This window comes from Triticum aestivum, chromosome 1D (assembly GCF_018294505.1).
Source record: "Triticum aestivum cultivar Chinese Spring chromosome 1D, IWGSC CS RefSeq v2.1, whole genome shotgun sequence".
NCBI classification, from domain to species: domain Eukaryota; kingdom Viridiplantae; phylum Streptophyta; class Magnoliopsida; order Poales; family Poaceae; genus Triticum; species Triticum aestivum.
In genome coordinates, this window is record NC_057796.1 from 149,554,563 (window position 1) to 149,578,325 (window position 23,763).

The 23,763-nt window shown below is 44.1% G+C and overlaps 1 long non-coding RNA gene across 4 annotated transcripts; it reads right to left on the bottom strand.

Annotated features, from left to right (window-relative positions):
• Positions 1–4,436: 4,436 nt before the first annotated feature.
• On the bottom strand, positions 4,437–23,512 carry LOC123180815 (uncharacterized). 4 transcript variants are annotated; one of them, XR_006491256.1, is made up of 7 exons: positions 23,166–23,512; positions 22,098–22,218; positions 21,282–21,453; positions 21,076–21,191; positions 20,929–20,990; positions 20,510–20,641; positions 18,731–19,869 (listed from the first exon to the last, which is right to left on the bottom strand). It is a non-coding gene; the product is annotated as an uncharacterized lncRNA (long non-coding RNA). The 4 variants fall into 4 exon arrangements; XR_006491257.1 differs by having other exon boundaries at positions 20,929–20,977; positions 21,076–21,188; positions 23,166–23,511; XR_006491254.1 differs by having other exon boundaries at positions 21,076–21,188; positions 23,166–23,510.
• Positions 23,513–23,763: the final 251 nt, after the last annotated feature.

Sequence of the window (23,763 nt, forward strand, 5' to 3'; positions counted from 1 at the left end):
TGGTTCACAAGCATCAAGTGATTCATAATCAAGTGATTCCAAAAGCCCATCAGCATGGAGTTTCTTCATGCGCTTTACACTAATATGACCGAAACGGCAGTGCCACAAATATGTTGCACTATCATTATCAACATTTCATCTTTTGGCATCAATATTATGCATATGTGTATCACTACGATTGAGATTCAATAAACCATTTACATTGGGTGTATGACCATAGAAGGTTTTATTCATGTAAACAAAACAACAATTATTCTCTGACTTAAATGAATAACCGTATCGAATAAACATGATCCAATCATATTCATGCTCAACGCAAACACCAAATAACATTTATTTTGGTCCAACACTAATCTCGACGGTAGAGGGAGTGTGTGATGGTGATCTGATCAACCTTGGAATCACTTCCAACACACATCGTCACCTCGCCCTTAACTAGTCTCTGTTCATTTTGCAATTCCTGTTTTGAGTTACTAATCTTAGCAACTGAACCGGTATCAAATACCCTGGGGTTACTATGAACACTAGTAAAGTACACATCATAACATGTATCAAATATACCTTTGTTCAATTTGCCATCCTTCTTATCCGCCAAGTATTTGGGGTAGTTCCACTTCCAGTGATCATTCCCTTTGCAGTAGAAGCACTCAGTTTCAGGCTTAGGTCTAGCTTTGGGTTTCTTCACGGGAGTGGCAACTTGCTTGCCATTCTTTTCTTGAAGTTCCCTTTCTTTTCCTTTGCCCCTTTTCTTGAAACTAGTGGTCTTGTTAACCATCAACACTTGATGCTCTTTCTTGATTTCTACCTTCGCCGATTTTAGCATCACGAAGAGTTCGGGAATCGTTTTCGTCATCCTTGTATATTATAGTTCATCACGAAGTTCCGGTAACTTGGTGATAGTGACTAGAGAACTCTGTCAATCACTATCTTATCTGGAAGATTAACTCCCACTTGATTCAAGCGATTCTAGTACTCAGACATTCTGAGCACATGCTCACTGGTTGAGCTGTTCTCCATATTTTAGGCAAAGTACTTGTCAGAGGTCTCATACCTCTCGACTCAGGCATGAGTCTGAAATACCAATTTCAACTCTTGGAACATCTTATATGCTCTGTGGCGTTCAAAAGATTTTTGAAGTCCTAGTTCTAAGCCGTAAAGCATGGCACACTAAACTATGAAGTAGTCATCATACCGAGCTTGCCAAACGTTCATAACGTCTGCATCCGCTCCTGCAATAGGTCTATCACCTAGCGGTCACGGACCCAGTCCGCACCATTGCTACTATCATATTTCAACTTATTTTTCTCTAGGAACATATAAAAAATAAACAGGGAGCTACATCACAAGCTATTGATCTACAACATAGATATGCAAATACTATCACACTAAGTTCATGATAAATTAAGTTCAATTAATCATATTACTTAAGAACTCCCACTTAGATAGACATCCCTCAAGTCATATAAATGATACGTGATACAAATCAACTAAACCATGTCCGATCATCACGTGAGATGGAGTAGTCATCAATGGTGAACATCTCTATGTTTATCATATCTACTATATGATTCACGTTCGACCTTTCGGTCTCCAGTGTTCCGAGGCCATGTCTGTACATGCTAGGCTCGTCAAGTTTAACCCGAGTATTCCGCATGTGCAAAACTGTCTTGCATCCGTTGTATGTGGACGTAGAGCCTATCACACCCGATCATCAGGTGGTGTCTTAGCACGAAGAACTTTCGCAACGGTGCATACTCAGGGAGAACACTTGTACCTTGAAATTTATGCATGCTCAGGGAGAACACTTATACCTTGAAATTTAGTTAAGGGATCATCTTATAATGCTACTACCGTTCTAAGCAAAATAAGATGCATAAAAGATAAACATCACATGCAATCAAAATATGTGACATGATATGGCCATCATCATCTTGTGCCTTTGATCTCCATCTCCAAAGCACCGTCATGATCTCCATCGTAGCGTCATTGTCGTCTCGCCAACTGTTGCTTCTACAACTATCGCTAACGCATAGTGATAAAGTAAAGTAAAGTAAAGCAATTACATGGCGATTGCATTTCATACAATAAAGCGACAACCATAAGGCTACTGCCAGTTGCCGATAACTTCTACAAAACATGGTCATCTCATACAATAACGTATATCACATCATGTCTTGACCATCTCACATCACAACATGCCCTGCAAAAACAAGTTAGACGTCCTCTACTTTGTTGTTGCAAATTTTACGTGGCTGCTACGGGCTTCTTGTAAGAACCGTTCTTACTTACGCATCAAAACCACAATGATGTTTCGTCAAGTTTGCTGTTTTAACCTTCAACAAGGACCGGCTGTAGTCAAATTCGATTCAACTAAAGTTGGAGAAACAGACACCCGCCAGCCACCTTTATGCGAAACTAGTTGCATGTCTGTCGGTGGAACCAGCCTCATGAACGTGGTCATGTAAGGTTGGTCCGGGCCGCTTCATCCAACAATACCACCGAATCAAAATAAGACATTGGTGGTAAGTAGTATGACGATCACCGCCCACAACTCTTTGTGTTCTACTCGTGCATATCATCTACGCATAGACCTGGCTTGGATGCCACTGTTGGGGAACATAGCATGTAATTTCAAAAAAATTCCTACGAGCACACAAGATCTATCTAGGAGATGCATAGCAATGAGAGGGGGAGAGTGTGTCCACGTACCCTCGTAGACCGAAAGCGGAAGCGTTTGACAACGCGGTTGATGTAGTCGAACTTCTTCTTGTTCCGACCGATCAAGCACCGAACGTACGACACCTTCGAGTTCTACACACGTTCAGCTCGATGACGTCCCTCCAACTCTTGATCCAGCAAAGTGTCGAGGGAGAGTTCCGTCAGCACGACGGCATGGTGACGGTGATGGTGAAGTGATCCGTGCAGGGCTTCGCCTAAGCACTACGTGAATATGACCGGAGGCGTAAACTGTGGAGGGGGGCACCGCACACGGCCTGGAATAATTGATGTGTGTTCTAGCGGTGCCCCCTCCCTCATAAATATAGGTTGGAGGGGAGGAGAGGCAGCCAAGGGGGCGCCCCAAGTAGGAGGAATCCTACTTGGGCACCTCCCAATTCGGCCTCTCCCCTTTCCTATTCCTATTCGGAGTAGGAAGGGAAGAGGGGGAAGGGGGAATCCTATTCCCTTTTTCCTTTCCTCCTTCCCCTTTCCTTCTCCAATTTGGCCAGCCATATGGGGTGCCGCACCATCCCCTTGTGGCTGGTTTGTTTCCCCTCTTGGCCCATAGGGCCCATATAGCTTGCGGGGGTTGCCCGGAACCCCTTCCGGTGACCCGATATGTACCCGGTACCCCCAGAACACTTCCGGTGTCCAAATGCTATCGTCCTATATATGAATCTTTACCTCTCGATCATTTTGAGACTCCTCGTCATGTCCGTGATCTCATCCGGAACTCTGAACAACATTCGGTCACCAAATCACATAACTCATATAATACAAAATCGTCATCGAACGTTAAGCGTGCGGACCCTACGGGTTCAAGAACTATGTAGACATGACCAAGACACCTCTACGGTCAATAACCAATAACGGAACCTGGATGCTCATATTGGTTCCCACATATTCTACGAAGATCTTTATCGATCGTACTGTAATGACAACATATGTTATTCCCTTTGTCATCGGTATGTTACTTGCCTGAGATTCGATCGTCGGTATCTTCATACCTAGTTCAATCTCGTTACCAGCAAAGTCTCTTTACTCGTTCCGTAATGCATCATCCCACAACTAACTCATTAGTCACATTGCTTGCAAGGCTTATCATGATGTGCATTTACTGAGAGGGCCCAGAGATACCTTTCCGATACTCGGAGTGACAAATCCTAATCTCGATCTATGCCAACCCAACAAACACCTTCGGAGATACCTGTAGAGCATCTTTATAATCACCCAGTTATGTTGTGACGTTTGATAGCACACAAGGTATTCCTCCGGTATCCGGGAGTTGCATAATCTCATAGTCGAAGGAATATGTATTTGACATGAAGAAAGCAATAGCAATAAAACTTAACAATCATTATGCTAAGCTAACGGATGGGTCTTGTCCATCACATCATCTATTATATACTTAAAACAAGAGTCAAATAAGCCATCATGTTCATCCACATATGCTAATATTGTTTACACCGTTCGATTAGAATAACAACGGCTAAGATTTAAAGGTTTATATACTTAAAACAAGAGTCAAATAAGCCATCATGTTCATCCACATATGATAATATTGTTTACACCGTTCGATTAGAATAACAACGGCTAAGATTTAAAGGTTTTTACGTAACGTCGTAAAATATATGCAACAGTGGTATTGAACTTTTATGTTGTCACGATAGCAACAGGACCTTTAGAAAAAACAGAAAAAAAAGGTAAACGTCTGAAAGTTACCGCACAATATTATTCATGTACAATTGCTATAATGTGTCACGTATACAGCCTTTCCAATAAAAAAGGCACGTGTACATCCCTTGGGGACAAACTTATATCAATCGGATTCACATGTCCGGATGTGCCTGATTAGAAGGACAACCTACAAGTATAGACAAGGAACTCGGAAATAAACAAAAGTGCAGAAACGTGTTGACATAGGACACGTATAAATTCTTTTTTTAACAACACACGTACAAATTCTTGATCCGGTCCATCCTATCTGGAGGGACTCAATCAATAGAACTCCACGTCTCCACATGGACTCTAGATAAAAAGAAACTCTAGATGGAGTCAGCCAAGGCAACAAAATAGAAAGACACTCGGCCGACCACATCCAACAGATGCCCAAGAGTCGGAGTCAACCAAATCTGGACATATCAAAGTCTACAAATCTGCTACCCGACCAAAGCACCACCAACAAAATCGAGGTCTTCCGAAATCTACTTCCCAGGAAGAGAACCACCAACAAAATTGAAGACTGCACAACAAATCTACTACCCGGGCAGCGTAACACCAATAAAATCGAAGACTGCAGAACAAATCTGCTACCCGACCAGAGCACCACCAACAAATTTGAGTTCTGCGATGCCAGACAAACAGCCGAAACTGCAATGTGACCGCAACAGGACGACCGACGAAGTCAGGACAGATCTTCAGAGCTGCCTCTCACTGAATCATCAAGGTCTGTAAATATTTTAATTAATTCACTTATCAGGACAAAAGATGCATTGGTAACTGACTAACAATTTTTGACTCCTTTTGCAGCCAAAAAACTATGGTGTGCAAGAAGCATAATGCTTACCAACAACATGACAAACTAGAACATTCAAGTTAAAGTACTGAGAATGCGGGATTAAAACCGATAAGCTTATTAGCCTTGATATGATTTTGATGGATGAAATTTTTTATTCATTACATATTCATTTGCAGATTGTTCTACTGTTTTAGACAAACAATTGCTAATAATATTTTGCTTGCTTTGACATGCCCAAACAATTCATGTGACTATCAACATTAAAACATCACACAACTACCCAGAGGAATTTGATACACTTATACTGATGAAAGAAAATGTAAATTCTATTTATGCATACAACACTTCTAGAGTTGTGGAATCCACAGAGTATCACCCATTGAGAAACGAAATTATTTTTTCGGGTTGTGGAATCCACAAAGTATCACCCATTGAGAAATGAAATTACTTTTTCTGCGTACAATACAAAGGTTACGGGGGTGAAAGGGCCATCAGAATGTTTTCAAGATTACAACTCCGAGTTTGCTACCAAGGACACGACGCAAAAACAGGGAGATAAAGTTAAACAATGCTTAGGTATGTCTATACTTTATAGTTTGAAATAATATAATTAATATTTCTAACCGTGAAGAAATTAATCACCAAATTTGCATGTCATTGGATTATTCACCCAAATGAAGCATGTCGAATCGATAGTAACAAAAAAAACTTCATATTACCACACGACTGCTTCTAAATAGAGCAAGTGCATAATGCATACTGAAACTTTAATTAGACTTCCACCATTGAGGCTAAGATTAACACTTTTCAAGCTTGACCTCTTTAGGGGTGATGAAACCAGAGCGAGACTATGTGGAATGTTTGCTTATTTTTCAAAGGAGGATGTAATTATTGTGGCCTAAACAATGGCCTAGAAATTCAAACAGTAAGTCCAATAATGTTACATGACCCTCTGTAATTTACAAACAAATCTAATAGATTTGTCATAAGTTTAATAGGGTTGTGCCTAAAGTCAAGCAGTGCCTCAAGAATATATGCAGTTCTATGCATAGCCAAAACTTGAGAACTTCCTTTCAGTTATGGAACACTATCTTCTATTATTGATCAACAAATGATTCATGACTCATGTTTATTCATCAATGTAACATATATATTTTTTACTCGACTAACTCCATATATGCAGGCACTCGACAGAAGAAAGTTTATGAAAAATGATCAAGATAGATAGCAATACATAAGGAGCGCTAGAAACATTTTTTAAAAAGGAGAACATTACGAGAACTTACTGGAATGTGGCATAAAACCCAGAAAAGTTAGGTAATGCATCAAACTTCTCAGATATGATATCACCACTTCTTGAGGAAAATGAGACTCTCAAGCCTGTAGTGACAACTGAGTAATATCAGTTATAATGGAACCATATCTATATTATTTTATGTCTATCAGTTTCTTCGGGTTGCTAACTTTAGTTTATTTTTCACGACAATAGCTATAATAGATCTGTTACACAAAAATGTTCAAATGATCATGTAATGATTGATAAAAACTAACTACAGAGGAAACTGACAAGTATTAGTGCGACGATTGTGGTATATATCTAGAAATTCTAACACCTGGTAAGTATATTCTACTAATTTGAATAGGAACTTTTATATTATATATACTCTGCACTAGTAAAAGTGGAATAGCAAAATTGCTGAACTCATTGAATGGAAAATATGAGAATCGCCAAGTAAACCATTTACGTTTGCGGAGATATAGAAAGAATACATGACATCGATCAATATAAGGAGGGCACTTATTATAAGGGTCAAACGTTAGCACTATCAGAAGCATGTCACATTGTTATTATTTGAAATACATTCAGACATGAACTTTAGTGAGTTTTATGTTCTTGGTAACAGCTCTTCTATCCTAGCCTTTTCAGTTGATGAGAACAATGAAAAAAGCTCCAGTGTTATAGGCATCACGTACAACACATGCGGAAACTCTATTGCATATCAATTAACACATATGGTCCAAATTCACTTAATAAATACAAGCCTCTAACGCCCACACGTGTGGGCGTTAGCCAACTCGCGCATACGCATCCGTCGCCGTCCAGTAGCTGCTGCACGAATCTTGACACGATCTGGCTGATTTCGTGTGCCACGTAGGACAAGTCGATTGTGTGGTGTGTAAGAGGGGTCGCCCGCACGCCGGTTTCCTCTCCGCGGTCAACGGTTGCCACTCGGGGGCGTGCGGTGGGACTGCGGTTGCGCCCGCACGCGTCGCCCGAATGCGGTTGCCGTCTAGCACGGCTCCCTACTTCACACCCCCATCGTGCGCGGTTCCATTTACTCCCCCCACTTCTCTACTCACCCAACCCACCATCTGCAGCAGTTCATTCGATTGGAGAAGCCGATAGAAGGAGGAGGCGGCGGAGGCGGAAGAGTCGACGGCATTCGTGGTCGTCGGTGGGGCTCGCCGGACCAGAGAGTCTATGCCGGAGTGCCCGCAGCTTGAAGGTAATGCTCCTCCCCACGCTGACATTCCTCCCTGCATTTTCCCCTCTCCCCTCTGCGGTGCATTTCTCCGCTCGAGATTCACAGTGATTACGGCGTAATCGCGGTGCTCCGGCGTTCCCGTCGGCGGCGGAGTCCTGTGTTTGCCGTTTAGGATGGCATTGCGCAGGTTCGTCGCTGCCGCGGTGGCAGTGATGCTGGTGTGGCTCGCCCTGTCCGCAACCACATCCGGGTGTTGCGGTTCAATTTGAGCCGGCGTTTTTGTAGTTGTTAGTCATGCATTGCCTTGAAATGTTGTTGCCATTGGTGCAGGAAGTTTTTTGTTGGTTAATTTCAGGGTTTGATAGTTGGGATTGAACCCTAGATCTAGGTAGTTGTGTTTCAAAGTGAATTACAAAGGCAGCCATAGTAGTTACAGGAACTGTATACACTGGATGGCAACTAATTTCCTGATCAACCGTATCAGTTGCCACAAACATGCTTGCCATGTGGCAACTAATTTTGTGAACACACAATGGCTGTTGCCATGCTGTAGGCAGCATAATGGGGTAAATTCACTGTATTGTAGACTGAATTTGCGTTTTGCCTTCTGACTTGTGATATATGAACATACATGGCAACTCGTTTTTAATATGAGGTCAGGGTGTGTGTTGCCAGATTACATGCTATGTGGTGGATGTTTTTATGCTCTTTTTGAATTGTCCTGCACTTTTAGCATGGCAATTTGAACCTATCACACTTGCCTGTGAAGATATGGCAACTCATTTTTATATCAGGACAGGGTGTCAGTTGCCACATTATATGTTTGTGCATTGTAGTATGTGTCCCTTTTTGTTTCTAGTTTCTTTTGCGTTAACATGGCAACTTCAACATTTGTTAAATTGCCTTATGAACTGTAGATTTTTAATGAAGCCAATGTGTTTAGTTGCCACATTTATTGTTGGACAATCGTAGGGGGTGTGGGTGTTCATAGTTATGTACTGTCTCGAAATGCTATTTGCGAGCAGTGCAGGAAGTTTTTTGTTGACGAATTTCAGGTTATGATAGTTGCCAGTGAACCCTAGATCTAGGTAGTTGTATTTCAAAGTGCAGTAAGAAGGTAGACATGATAGTTTCAGTAACTACCTGCACTGGATGGCAACTAATTCCCTGATCAACTGTGTCAGTTGCCACAAATATGTTTTCCATGTGGCAACTATTTGTGTGCACACACTATGGCTGTTGTCATGCTGTAGGCCTGATAAAGTGTAGTAAATAGGTAGTCATGGCAGTTTCAGCAACTATGTGCACTGGATGACAACTAATTTCCTGATCAAATGTGTCAGTTGCCGCACAGTATGACTTCCATGTGGCAAGTATTTCTGTTAACACACTAAGGCTGTTGCCATGATATAGGCAGGATAATGTGGCAAATTCTCTGTACAATACACTCACTTTTTGTGTTTGCCATACTGACTTGTGATATCTGAACATATTTGGCCGTACTACATGGCAACTCATTTTTTAATATGAGGTCAGTTTGTGAGTTGCCACATTACATGTTGTTCAGTAGATGTTTTCAACGCTTTTTGAATTGTCTTGCATTTTAACATGGCAATTTCAACCTAGTACATTCGCCTTTGAATATATGACAACTCATTTTTTTATGAGGACAGAGTGTGAGTTACCACATTATATGTTACCACAATATATGGCAACCTAGTACTTTTTGCCACTTTCAATTGAGCCTTTGTGGCAAGTACATTCTGTTAGGTGGCAACTGCTTACTTCATACTTTCATTTTCACCCTGACATTTTTGCTTTGTTCTTACATCAGCAGAATGACTCGCGGCGATCATCAAGACGATGATGATGATTTCATGGAGTTACCTCGGCAGAATCGCGCAACTGGACAGACAACAGACGGCGATGAGGTAACTGTCCACCCCCCCCCCCCACACCCCCCTCCCCCATATGTTTTCAATGTCATGTTGAGTTTGCAATCGTCTGATAGGGACTAAATTTTCATGATGGTGAAACATGGCAACAAATGATCATTTCTCTGTTTTGCAGAAGAAGAAACGTAATCGCAATAGGGCTTCACAGGAACGCCTGACTATATTGACCGAGGGATTTACCGACGACCAGAAGGGAGTTGCTGCTGAGATGGGGATGTAGGTTCTGATGGATGTTCGGTGCAAGAATTTAGTGAACCCTGTATGCGACTGGCTCGGTGAGATTTACGAGCCAGCCTCCAGGGAATTTGTGATTCCGGGACGTGGAAGACTGCCGTTAGACGAGGAATCCGTGTTCTGCACGTTGGGTGTGCCCCATGGAGAGATCAAAGTCCCGTATGAGGTCAATAATAAGATTGAGGAAACGTTGTTTGCCCGTTTGTTTTCTGGGTTGTCATCCATGTCGAACACGACCGTGCTGGCAAATTCACTGGAGGGGATGACAACCCATGGCGAGGTTTTCAAGATGAAGCTACTCATGTACCTGATCTCAGCTGTTTTTGCGCCAACCACATCTCTTCGCCCAAGCAACAAATGCTTCCCCATCCTGGTTAATGCTCTATCTCTACTACTTTTATTTTTCCTTCAATCTTTTGACTCCTATGTCATCTGTAAGCTAGTCATTGCCAGTATTTTGATGTTTTCTCATTTGATTTCTGATGCAGCAACTTCTTGTCCTGAAATTTGTGTCGTGCAGGCAAAACTGAAAGATGTGAAGAACATGAATTGGTGTAAGTTCATTGCGGACTTCCTGCATGATGCATTCTCAAACAAGATGTACCAGAAGGGTTGTCGACTCCATTTAATGGTATGTTTCTACTAGTCTTTTGCAAACACTCTTAGCTCCTTGAGTATGCATGGCAACCATGATGGTGACATTGTGGCAACTGCCAACATAACTAGATGGCAACTTACACATATAGATGGCAACTAACAAAAATACATGGCAACTCTTTTCTTTCTTCATGCCCTCCAACTTGATGATTGAAGGAACATACGTTAGCTTCTTTTTTTGCAAAATACCATAATGGCAACTGATATTTTTTTTCTTTTTACATTGTTGTACATCAGCTCATATACGTCGATCGTCTTGATCTGTCCACTGTGGACTTTACTGGGATAGGAGGCCCGCCGCCTCCACACAAGTTCGCTGTTTCTGCGTGGACTTACGATGATGTCAAGGTTGTGCTTGCCGCGGACAAGATAACTGATACGAAATACGGGAAACTGCAGGTTAGTTCTGGCTTCTTTCTTTGCACGGCATTCTTTCATTTTTGACGCTGCATAACATATGAAAAATCCCCATACGGCAACCGTTCGTGGCTAACAAGAGATGACTACCTTGCTAGCCATGGTTGTCTGCGTATGGTATCCATGTCTTACCCCACATGGCAACTCTGCCGTCGACTTTGAAACTTCTATCCTCTTCCTCTTTTTTATTTTTATTTTTTGCAATACATGAACTGTTAGTTAGTGTTCATTGTTTTCTCTCTTTACATGCTAGCTGTTTTTTTGTTTTTTTTTCAGCTGATGGCCAAGCATGCTATAGACTACAACGTGTTTGGTGGGCCTCAAAACTTTGGAAAGTGGATGGGCGTGCACTCAGCTCCGTCTTGTCCTGTTGAGGTAATCAAGGATATATATCTATGGTTGTGTTTGGTTTATTTTGATCTTGTGCACGTGACTTTAATACGGGTTGGTTACTGCTGCTTCTTGTTTCGTGCACAGGCGAGGGCACCTGTTGAGCATCTAATTGGGCAGTTTGCATCCAGAATGACCAGCTTGCTCGGGAAGTTGGTTGAGGGTTGGACGTCCCTTAATGGCTCTGACCGCGACGCGGTTGCGAGGCAGTTCCCTCCTTTTGTTGTAGAACGGACACATCGGCCAACTGGTTACCGTGGTCGGTACGACTACAACAGCTCACAGGAGCTTCCGGACACACAAGATGAACTAGATGGAGATGCTGCTCTTGACAAGGACAATGACGATGACATGGAGAACGGGCATCATGACACCGACGATGATGAACATGTTGAAGTTCGTGCAGGTGGTAAGAAGGGCAAGGGTGCACCAGATGTCCCCTCACCGGAGAAAGTCAAAGAACATACAACTGCGAGAGGCAAGGGGGTGTCGCCCTCAAAGAGGGGGAGGGATCCAGAGGATGTTGGGCAGGGCTATCCTGTCAAGAGACCTAGGACCGATCCCTTAGCTGCTAGGAGGAGGTTTGACTTCTATTTTAGTGTTTTGTTTTGTCTCTCCTCTCGAACAGACTGACCCCTTTTTTCAATTTGTTTTTGCTAAGCGTGGCAACGATTTTCGTGTCTGACACTTGGCACCTTTTTTTGCCTGTTTCTTATATGTGCAGTGAGGCGACAGCTGGTGGACGAGCAGTTACGAAGAAACAAGCACCAACGCCAACCCGTGTTTCTGCTCGATTGAACAAGGGTGCCCCTATTGCTGGTGACACGCCTTCCACTAGGTCATCTCCTTGTACGTCGACGTCCAACACCGGTGATCCTGTCGTGTTGCCAGATTTGAGGAAGACAGTCAAGAAGTAGGTTATCCCTGTTCTTTTTCATCGCCATATTGCTATATTTTTGCTTTTCAATGCAGCTGTTCAGCTTGCCACATGGGCTTCTGCCATCAGTCCCACATTGCAACTGTTGTTTCTCCCATGCTCTATTTCTTTTTACTACATGGCAACTCCTGCTTGTTTTGCATGGCAACTGCTAACTAGTCAAGATGGCAACTCTTATTCCACCTACATGGCAACTACCAGCTTTTCCATTTTGTTTGTGCACTCATCCACACCTAGTTTTGAAATGGCAGTCCTGGCACATCACACATTTCTTACATTTTTTAAGATGTGTACCATGGCAACTCCTGCTTGTTCTGCATGGCAACTGCTAACTAGGCCACATGGCAACTCTTATTCCACCTACATTTGCAATTATCAGTTGTTCATCTAACAATGTTCGTGTGTTTTTTTTCTAGGGTGAAGAAGACTACCACACGCGTGACCAAGCAGAACCCCAGAGACCCACTCGAACGCATACACTCAAAGCTGTCGACTGGTGGCAACTCAAACGTTCATGAGGCGCCAGTGGACAAACCTGCTGCTGCAGCGTCCACTGTTCCCACTAGCTCTGATGCAAGCGGCCGAGCATCTCCGCCGGTTGCAGATGTGCAGGCTACGACAGCAGGCATCCGTACATCTGGGAGTGACGAGTCGGTATCTGCCAGGACTGCTGAAATATTGCCCACTCTGCTGGCAATGAAGGATGCTGCTGTGAGCCATGCCACCCGATCAGCAAGTATTGAAGTGGACGCCCCCGAGATCAACCTAAGCAAGGAAGATTCCCGCTCATCTGACACGGATTCCAAGCGCGTGGGTGGTGGCACTTCTTCGTCCATGAAAGAAGGGGCTGAGGCGACAGTTCATAATGATATGCCATCCACAGGTGAGACTCTTGGCACAGCAGCTCCAACTTCTGGTGCTCCAGAGGTTGCTAAGGTGACCGTTACGCGAGCTGGTCTTCCACCTAGGCGTCGTAGCCCCTGCAAGCAATCTGCAAATATACCCAACGCGTCGGCTGTAGCTAGGAGCAGCAGAGATGACTCTGGTTATGTGCCTACGTCCACACTGTTCCCACCATCTGCCAGAAGCAATGTTATGGAGAGAACGGAAGACCGGAGTACAACCGACCCAGGTGGCAAGGCGGGCACGACTGACGGAGGTGAACGTGCGGAGCAGACTGCGTCTTTACCTGCCGTGGTTAACCCCAGCTTAAATCTGTGCACTTCGCCGCTCCCAGTCAACATCGGTGTCCCCTACAGCCCAAATAAGAAGATTATCAAGAAAGCTGCGACTGATACCGCTGACAGCACGCCCCGCCCTACGAATAAGCCCGATGATTCTGCAGCGGCTGATGCAGAAATGTTTGTTGATCTTACACCCTTGGATTCTGCCCAGCAAGTTGTTCGCAGTCCGGCCAGTAGGCAGGAGAGGCACCCAATGGCCTTCACCCCACCGAGCTGTAGCCTTGCCATCGATCGCAGTCAAGATGAACCAGTGGTGCAAGATCCTTCACCAGTTGCCTTTGCTTTCCCGGCAGGCATGGCCCCAATGATGGCGCAACCAACGGTCGAGGGCAAGAAGGCTGTGAAGTTCACAGAGCCGATTGTGCAAGGTACATTTCTTATGCGTTTATCATTTTCGTGTATACATCTTTTTAGTCTGACTTTTGTCCCAAGCATTTTTTTTGGGTTCTCACTTGTGATGGCAAATGTTATCTAATGGACATGGCAACTGGATTTGCTTGCACGCTGTCACCTATATTTTCTGTTGCCATGCTGCATTTTCCATTCTGCAAGCACATGGAAACTGGAGTTGATACAACATGACAACTGTAGTTGTTGTTACATGGCAACTACAATGCATTGCACATATCAACTGGAATTGCCTGCACATGGCAACTCCCTACTTTCTGTGCCTATATTTCATATTCTGCAACTTTTCTTTCAAACTAGATTTGTTTTGTTTCCAAGGATTCCTAACCCACTTGTTTGACCCTTGCAGCCACCCCCGAGGAGATTACGCCGTCACTTGATGAAGCTTACCGCAGGATTAAGGAGGCAGCATTGCAGAGAAGGTCCTCACGAGGTCAGGGGCAATCAAGTTCCAACGTGCCTGCTGAGTCGGTATCTGAGGATACCATTAGAAGTGCCACCCCTGGTTCTGTGAGGCAGCACATGGTAGTTCACGCACCACCCGCGGATGATTATGAGCCGGAAATCAAGGCCACAAAGGATCAGAACCAGCTGTACGAAATTGTCAAGCGCTTTGGAAATGCGAGGTCCAACAGCAAGCACATGAAGGAGCTGAAAGCGTAATGACCACACCCACATAAACCTCTCATTTGCTTTGCTCTTTTTACTATTCATCTTTTTGCTATTTCTAAATATGCTCCGTTTACGTTTTATTTCTTTTTTTACTTAGTAGACATGATTCTTTCATGTTATATCATTTTCATACAGCTCATGTTTGGACAGAACCAAGATCATACAATGTGATGCGACGTACGTTGACCTGGGTGATCTTGCCGAGTCTGTGAGGCGACTCGGTAAAATGTCGAAGAATGTAGTTGCATGTGGGATTGACTTCATCAACAGGCATATGGATATGTCTCCCGACAAAACAATCATGCAGTACAGCGTGACCTGCAAAATATGGGATGGTGACTTCCACCACAAAATTCTGAGGAAGCATTTTGCTGCGCATGGTGATTTCAAGCTCACAATGAAGAAATGTGTGAGTACTCCTTCCTTTTTTGCACATTTTTTCCTCCCATGGTATTTTTTTGCCAGTAGCTATGCTTCCCATGTGGGCTAGACCATGTTTTGTGACAGCTGTTTCATGTGGCAACAGCTGCCATGTAAAATGACTTTTTGATTTGCTTTTCTTAATACAACCTATGTGGTAACTTCAAACTAAAATACATGGCAGGTTTGCTCATACATGGATGGCAACTTCTTTTAATTACCTACTGTAACTAAACATTATACGTTGGTCTACTTTTCTTGGACCCCTTGCTGCTTTTATGTCACTCACGTGCCTGTTAGTGTAACCGGTGATATCTTTACACGTCATTTTCCCAACTACATCATTTTTATTCTTAATGTAAGCTCTGCTTCTTCTTTTCCTTTATTTTTTGCTTGCAGGTCTTGTTCCCCATGTTCCAGGAGCTTGCACCATAGGACCCACATGACAAGTGTGGTCACCACTACGTGATTTGCCTTGACCTGAAGAACCAACGTTTTGAGGTGCTTGATTCAATACGTTCAGAAGCTGATGCAGACCTTACTACGCATGCTGAATACTTCATCAACAACCTCAAAGAGACATGGAACCGTCACTATGAAAACTCAAAGGTCCAGATCAGACATTTTCCAATTGAGTACGTGGCGACTACGAAGCAAGGAAACCGGTATTTTCTCATCTTTTCTTCATGTGTCCTCTAAACCAATGCTTACCCTTTTTTGTCACCTCTGAATTGAAGTTTACGATTTTTCTCTCCGTTCTTGTGAGTTAACCTGACTCTTTTCTTGTTTAGGCACGACTACGGCTTCCACACGTTGGAATACCTTGCAAAGTGGGAAGGTCGACGGGTTCCTGTCGTCACAGCTGTAATGGTCGTCGAGCTCCGCAAAATTTACACATGGAACTGGTTGATGAATGAAGATTTCAACACGCGGTCCAACGCACGTGAGTTCATAGAGAAAGCTGTGAAGAAAGCCGCCAAGAAGTACAAGTGATCACGTGGTGCTCCATACCGAACGCCCACCTTACATTCTGTTGCCGAGGAATGTAAGGTATTACCTTGTTTTTTCAAAACTATATCCGTGTAATATGCTATGACTGCATCTCCCCGTAGCCTAGTATACAGTGGTGGCGTGTGAGTGACATTTGAAATAATTTGTAATATATGTGTGGATGTGAACCTACTTAGGTGTGACAGCAGATACGTTTATGTGTTTTCAGTATTATTATGCGCTTGTGGGTTGGTAGTACCAGTATGGTGTTTTGAATGCGTCCTTGATGTCTGAAAACATGGCAAATGTAGTTAATCGGTCATGGTTAGTGAAAGTTATCGTTCTTCCTTGTTTGGATTTTTGGGTTTTTTGCACTGCTAACTGTACCGGCTAGCATGGTAGTTTGATCACGCAGCCGTAACCTGTGCGGTTGCTGCACGAGACCGTTTCAGCTTGTTTCCCATAGTTTGCACCACAATACAATATGTGTGACTAAAATGCGCTGACTGAACATGGAAATCTACGCGATGAAGATTCAGTACAACTAACATGACATGTTCAGTACAACTAACATGGCAGATTCAGTAAAAATAACATGGCAAATTCAATAGAAATGGCATGGCAGATTCAGTAGAAATGGTATGGCAGATTCAGTAGAAATTGCATGACAGATTCAGTTCAAGTAACATGGCAAATTTAGTGCTATACACGTGGCAACTGTAGCTATTCCTTCATGGCATTTTTACTTCAAATTCTGATGCCCCTGAAGAGTCATTCTCCAATTTTTACAAAATTTAGAACATCTAGATTACAAAAAAATGTCACCATGGACCAAGTCACAGTGCTCCAATGTTGTTTACGGATTGCCCGTCCCTTTCTTTGGTTTCTTGTGTTTTGCTTGAATCTCCAATCCCGATTTGTATCTTATCTCTTTTGGACGCCCTTTTGTGATGGAACGGGGCGGGTTCCTAACCTGTGTTTGTGTGCTTGCTGTTCCAGATCCTACCTCCGAGTTTTCAGATGATGGCCCTGTGGACGAAGGCACGCTTGATGTGCGGGGGAACCTGTGTAAGGCTTCCTCAGCTTTCCTCTTCTTGATCTCATCAAGCTCTCTTTTGAGGGCCGTCCTGTGTTTTTCTGCGACCCTTGCTGTCTCATCACTCTTGCACGCTTCATCAATTAGGTCAGCATAGTTCTTTGTCAACACAACGTGCCTCACGGCTTCCATGGTTGACTCTGGTCTCTCGTCATGCACGGCCAAAACTGCGTTTGATGTTTGCGGCGCCAATGCGTCGTCAGCGTCCCAATTCCATCGCCGACTTATGAAATGGCGGGGAATTCGTGTCACCGCGTTCACGTCCATTACTTTTAGAATGTGACAGCACACAATCCCGTCCCGTTCGAATTTGCAGCATTGGCAGTAGTATTCGCCTTCGCTTATCGATGCCTTCACAAAGTAGTTCCTTCCCTTGTCCAGGTCTTCAGGTTCTGAATCCGACATGCCTAGGATAGAACACACCTTGACCGTATGTTCGTCCACCTGGAAAGCCGTGTACATGCTGGCACACTTTATTTCTTCCTGGAATCTGCAAGTTCTGTCTGGTTTTGTTAAACTCTTGTGTGAAGTTTTTTTAGCACCTTTTGTTGTTGTGGCCAATGTAATTACAATTCGTTCAAACATAGCAACTACAGTTTATTAAACATGGAAACTGCAGTTGAGTAAACATGGCAACTGCAGTTCATTAAACATGACAACTGCAGTTCATTTAAACATGGCAACTACATAACAACTTCATTTTGGCATTTACATTCCATACCATCATGGCCAGTGGAATTACAGTTCATTAAACATGGCAACTGCAGTTCATCAAACATAGCAACTGCAGTTGAGCAAACATGGTAACTGCAGTTGAGTAAACATGGCAAACTGCAGTTCATTGAGCATGGCAAACTGTAGTTCATTAAGCATGGCAACTACATATCATGGTTACTCTGTACCTAATGGCTACTTTTCAACAAAATCATCATTTTCAAATAAGCATTTCAACTGCATTGCATTCTACATGGGACCTAGTACCTTCATGATTGTGCAAATAAGATTGTAACACAACTGACTTACTTGTTAAAAATCTTGTTGGTGTATATCTTGCTCATCTGCCTCTCCATTGGTAAATACGTTAGCAATTTTGGCTACTTGAGCGCGGTGTTTGCTTCTTGCTGTAGCTCGGATCCCAGTATTTTTTGTTGCAAAGCGGTGTACTTCTTGGCAAACTGTAGCAATGAGTTGCCAGGGCTCATGTACCGCTTCAAAACAGCATTGAACCCCTCACTGCGCTGTGTAGTCTGCAGAAACGGGAAGAAGCACTGCATGAAGTAGGCCGGCATCCAGTACATTCGCTTCTCCCACAAGCTAGCAAGCGTCTCGTGGTCTTGGACTTGATATGTTTCAATCATAGCCATACAGCTCCTTTCAAACTCCTCCACCGTCAAGCTATGGTCCACGCACAGCTCAAATGCCTTGTGCAGCTCTGGACGGTCAGCAAAGAACGGTCCTAGCGTCTCCTCAGCCTTCTTTATATTGTGCCACCTGCAGTGCCTGTGCACTGCCAACGGAACGACCTCTATGCCTGCACGCATGCTAAAATCCTGGTCTGTTATTATGTTTATCGGAGCAAGTCCACCCATGCACTCCAAGAAGGTCTTGAACAGCCAAGTGTACCCATCCATGTCTTCGTTCCGAACGAGCCCGCATCCGAACTGCAATGACTGATTGTGGTTATTTATTCCTATGAATGGAGCGCATGGCATCTTGTACATATTAGTGAGATATGTCGCGTCGAATGAAATGCAGTCTCAGAAATGTTTGTAGGCTCTTCTTGCAGCACCATCCACCCAATACATGTTCCTAACACGGTCCTCATCATCCAATCTTATCCTGTAGAAGAAATCTTGATCTTCTTTCGCTTTCTCATCGAAGTAGGCTATCGTGGCTTCTATGTCAGCCAACTTGCTTTCTCTACGGTACTTTGCCTTTAGGTTTGTGACGTCTGCTGGTATGTAGGGCATGCTACTCAGAGACCCCTTTTTGTTGTGGATGAGGGAGAGTATCTGCACCATTCTTGATGGACCGGTGTTACAATCATGTAGCAGCTTTATGAATTTCTTCTCGAGAGGGGTGAATCCTCTGTAGGCGGTCAGAAATTTTACCAGGTCAAACTTCTTTATTAGCTCATGGTTGTGCTCGTCAAAATATTCAGTGACCACCCACTGTGCTCCATCTACGTTCAGCTTACACCGGAGAGGGCATTCCGTCTTGACAATGATACCTCTCTTTTGTTCCGGAACGACAGGTGCATCACCTTTGCCCTTCTTGTTTCTTCGTGCCTTGTAGCACCTCATCTCACCTCTGTTGTACTCGTTAGTTTTTTTTATTTTCCTATGGTATTCGGTGTTGACCGCAAACCCATGGAACTTTGCATGTCTGGTAGAATTCCTTTGCATCTTCAAACGAATCAAATCTCTGCCCAAGATACGGGGGCTGGGGTACCATGATTTCTGATTGCCCACCATCTTCATCCCCTTGTGCTTCGTCATCGGTTTCATCATTCACTTCAGTATCGGCGGCTGTTTCATCTGCTTGAGTGTTGCTTGTGCTGGTGTGCACAGGTGTGCTTGTCGGTATTGCTGGCACGATTGCCATTTCCGACACTGACTCGGCATTGTTTGTGGCATGAGTGTTGGCTGGCTGGTGGAACGCGTCTTCCGTGCGCTCAGAGCTCCCCGCAGTAGATGTCCCCGCCGCTGTTAATTGTAGTTGAAGGTCCTGTAATAAAAAATCAGGTACGAGCGTAAGATTTTGCTTGAATGTCATGTTTATCGTAACGGAGTACAGCAACTGCATGTGATTTTGCATGACATCATTCACACAGCAAGCCGTGAATCTGCATATGGCCATGCATGGCAACTGTAATTCTCCAGTAATGGCAGCTATAGTCCAATCACATGGCAACTACCGTTGCCAACACATGGCAACCAGCGTCTTTTAGCATCAAAACTTGTAGCATATAGCAATGGCAGATATAGTCCAAGCAACTACTGTTGCCAACACCTGGCAACCAGCGTTTTTCAGCATCAGAACTTGCAGCATATAGCAATGGCAGATACAGTCCAACATACATGGCAACTACTGTTGCCAAACACATGGCAACCAGTATACTCTAGCATCAAAACTTGTATTCTAGGCTTGAGCTCAATACGCAAATGTGAACAATCATGAATTTTGCACGTACTCTTATAGCAATTGGCAAATCTCGAAGACAATATACGACTCTTTGCACACGACCACTTGGTAGCATTTTTTGTTTGTTTTTTCCACCATCACCGTTACAAATCTACTTTTCTTCACATGTTATTCCCCATAAAAGCAAATGCAGTACTGTTTTCTGTTTTCACTTATTTTTTACCTTGTTGTGCCGCATGTACCGATCTTGTGTGGTCTGTCATTCCAATTTGATGTGCTCTATCTGCAATAGCGCTTTCCTTCAACTGTGAAGCTTGCCATGAGACGTTTGCCGATGTGGTTCCACCGTAACAACCTGCGATCATGGTAGCAGTTGATCATTGCATGGCAACTGTAGTTTGTTCAACATGGCACATGTAGTGGTCCAACCATGCCACATAGATTTGTTCACACTTATCATCCACGGTTGTTTAGACATTGCAGTCACATTTGATTATACATGGCAACTGCAGTTGTCCAGGCATGGCAACTGCAGTTTGTCCAGCCATGGCAACTGAAGCTGTCCAGGCATGGCAACTGCAGCTGTCATATATGTTCCTTTCTCCTAACTCACTATCCACAACTTCACTTTCATGCACTCACCTGTGTACGACGTTGATGGAGGTACATGGTTGCCGCCTGATGCCACGTGCTGCATGAAGGTCCTACATTTTTCTCGTGAGTCTTTTGCCATCCTTGCAAGTTTAATTTCATGTCCACAACAGCAAGTTTCTTTTTCGTATGCGTTACCTTGATTTGCCACATTAGCTAGCTGAAGTTGGTTGCCCGTACATTTGTCAGCGTTAGCGCCCTGTGACGAAACTTGCCATGCTGCCCCCCGATTGTGGTTTGGTCATAAGAACCTGCTAAAAATAGATTGTAGGACATAAGTAGAATGACATCTTCATCGTCACGAACATGGCAACTGTTTCTTCTTTGTTTATCATGCATCGTACCGATGCCCGCGTAGTGCTCTAGTAGTGGCAGCAATGGCCCTGAAGAAATGAGTTGAGTGTACTCTGCTGCATCCCAAGGTGGCGTTTCCGGCCTTTGAGAAAGCCAAGGATCAGTGCCATCTTCGTGATTCATTCTTCTGCTTTTTCTTTTCTGCCACTGTGCTTTTAGTCACTGCATGAACAAGAACGCATCAACAATCCGCAAAAAGCGTTCTTGCTGTTTGCACGTAGAAGGCGCTAGGGATCTGCTCTGGTTGCCATGGCAACCAGAGAAGGAAGGCGACGGAGGTAGGGGATCGAGAGGTGCGAGACAATGGCGGGAGGGCGGACTGGGGATCGGAAGGAGCCCAGGACGGCTGGCGTGCTGGGTCGTGCGGGCAGCGCGGTCGTTTGGCCCGGACGTGTGGGCGGTTTTACCACACACCGGACGTGCGGGCTGTGGCTGCACGCGCCCGAACGCGGTCGTGCGGGCGGGTTCTTCTCCATGCCACACGAGGTGTGCAGCACAACCACCCGATACACCACACGTGTGGCAGTTATCGGTGTCCTTTTTTCTTTTCTTAAAAACACATATCATTAATGTAACATGCTAATACTCCCTCCGTTCCTAAATATAAGTCTTTTTAGACATTTCAAATGGATTACAACATACGGATGCATATAGACATATTTTAGAGTGTAGATTCATTCATTTTGCTCCGTATGTAGTCACTTGTTGAAATCTCTATAAAGACTTATATTTGGGAACGGAGGGAGCATATGGTAACAACAAATAGAAAGAATACACCTTTTATCCAACTATAAGGGGAAGCATACCTGTGACGAATCAGTCGTGTGCAGAAAGTAGGAATGATGCAAAGTTGTAGCACATTACATAGGTGGAAGCTGCCACAGTAGCAAATAGGAAGCCCACGACCTGCCTCCACCTGTGGACTCTCTACAAGACAAAGAAATATTTAACACCGTTTGCTATACTACACTTCATATAATTAATATAGATGTGTTCAAGAGACAATAATCAAAGTTGGGCAGAATGTCAACTGAGAAAATATAGAAGCTCAATTCCCTAAAGCAACACAATGCACATCAATGGCAAGATAAATAACTCTGTAATTTATATCCTACAAATTGTCCTTATATGAACAACAAAATGTATGAGCTTATGGTCCTAATTATAATTTCATAGAACTAAGTAACTCAACCTTATCTCTGAATAAATTTAATGGATCAACTAAAAGGTCGTTCGGAATCTCTCCACTGCGGAGCGGAGCGGCACTCAGTGCAATTTTGGCGAGCAGTCAGATGGGTGCTCCATCGGCTTCGCTCCCTGGCGAAGGAGCAGACTATTGCCGAACACAGCCTAAGTAAATGAACTTTTAAAGTACATATATACTGTGCCCAACAAGAGAAGAATGCAAAGGATGATGAGAGAGTAGTAAGACGGTCATACCCATCCCTACTACGGTGCCACATACGACGAGGAACATTATGAAGAACATGGCTGTCGAACCCGACGGCACAGCTCTCGGCCCAGTGCCACAAACAAGAGAGCAGCACGAAACGGATCTCTCATATTCTTCGGTGACCTCGCAGGCGACCACTTTGCCTCGCGGCCTCGCTGCTAGGGGACGTAGAATCTGCGGCTGGAACGCATGCCCTAGCCTCGGTCCGATTTGCCATTCAATAGAATCACGTTCCCAACTTTACTGATGCATGGGTAGGACGCTGGATGGATTTGTGCAGCCACTCGCATTCACATGAAGGAGCAAATTTCTCATAGCCATAGGAAATCTCCATAAAGAATAAAAAATCCGCGCCATTGCTGGAGCCTAGCAGACCAAGCATCTGGAAAGGAAGGAGAAGGAGGGGAAGAGCAGATATTACCTAGAGGAGAGCCACCGTTCAAGTTCAAAGGGGCCCAGCTCCATGGCCATCCAATGGACGGCGGCAGCGAGCAGCAGGAACGTGTGGTCAAGCTGGAGGACCTGCCGCCGCCGAGAACCTGCAGCCACCGCACTCCGCCGCAAATCCCCCTTCTCACCCCGTCCTCCACCCTGGGCAGGATCTAGCAACAAATTGGGATGAATCCATGGATCGAAGAAGGAATGGAGAAAAAGGAACGGGAGGAGAACGAGAATGTTAGGTTTAGGTGAGTGGTTTGGGTAGTGGCCCAGCTAGCATCCCTACATCATATGGATAAGAGGAGCGGCATATGTTGCCACGATGATAGTTTCAGGTATATTGTTTGTAATACTTTGTAAGGTCCTCGAGAATAATTAATAAAGTGGCCGTATGCATCTCCCAGATGCAGAGGCCGGGGGTCATCCTCCTTTTCTATAAAAAAAAAGAAGAACGAGAATGTGAAGAGGGATGAGGGGATGGATGGTACAGCAGTAAGGTGTGTCAGCTTGCCCACGATCCCATCTGTCATGCGTGTTGTATCTCACAATTGCATCCGACGGCTTGCGAGACGCAGCTCGGA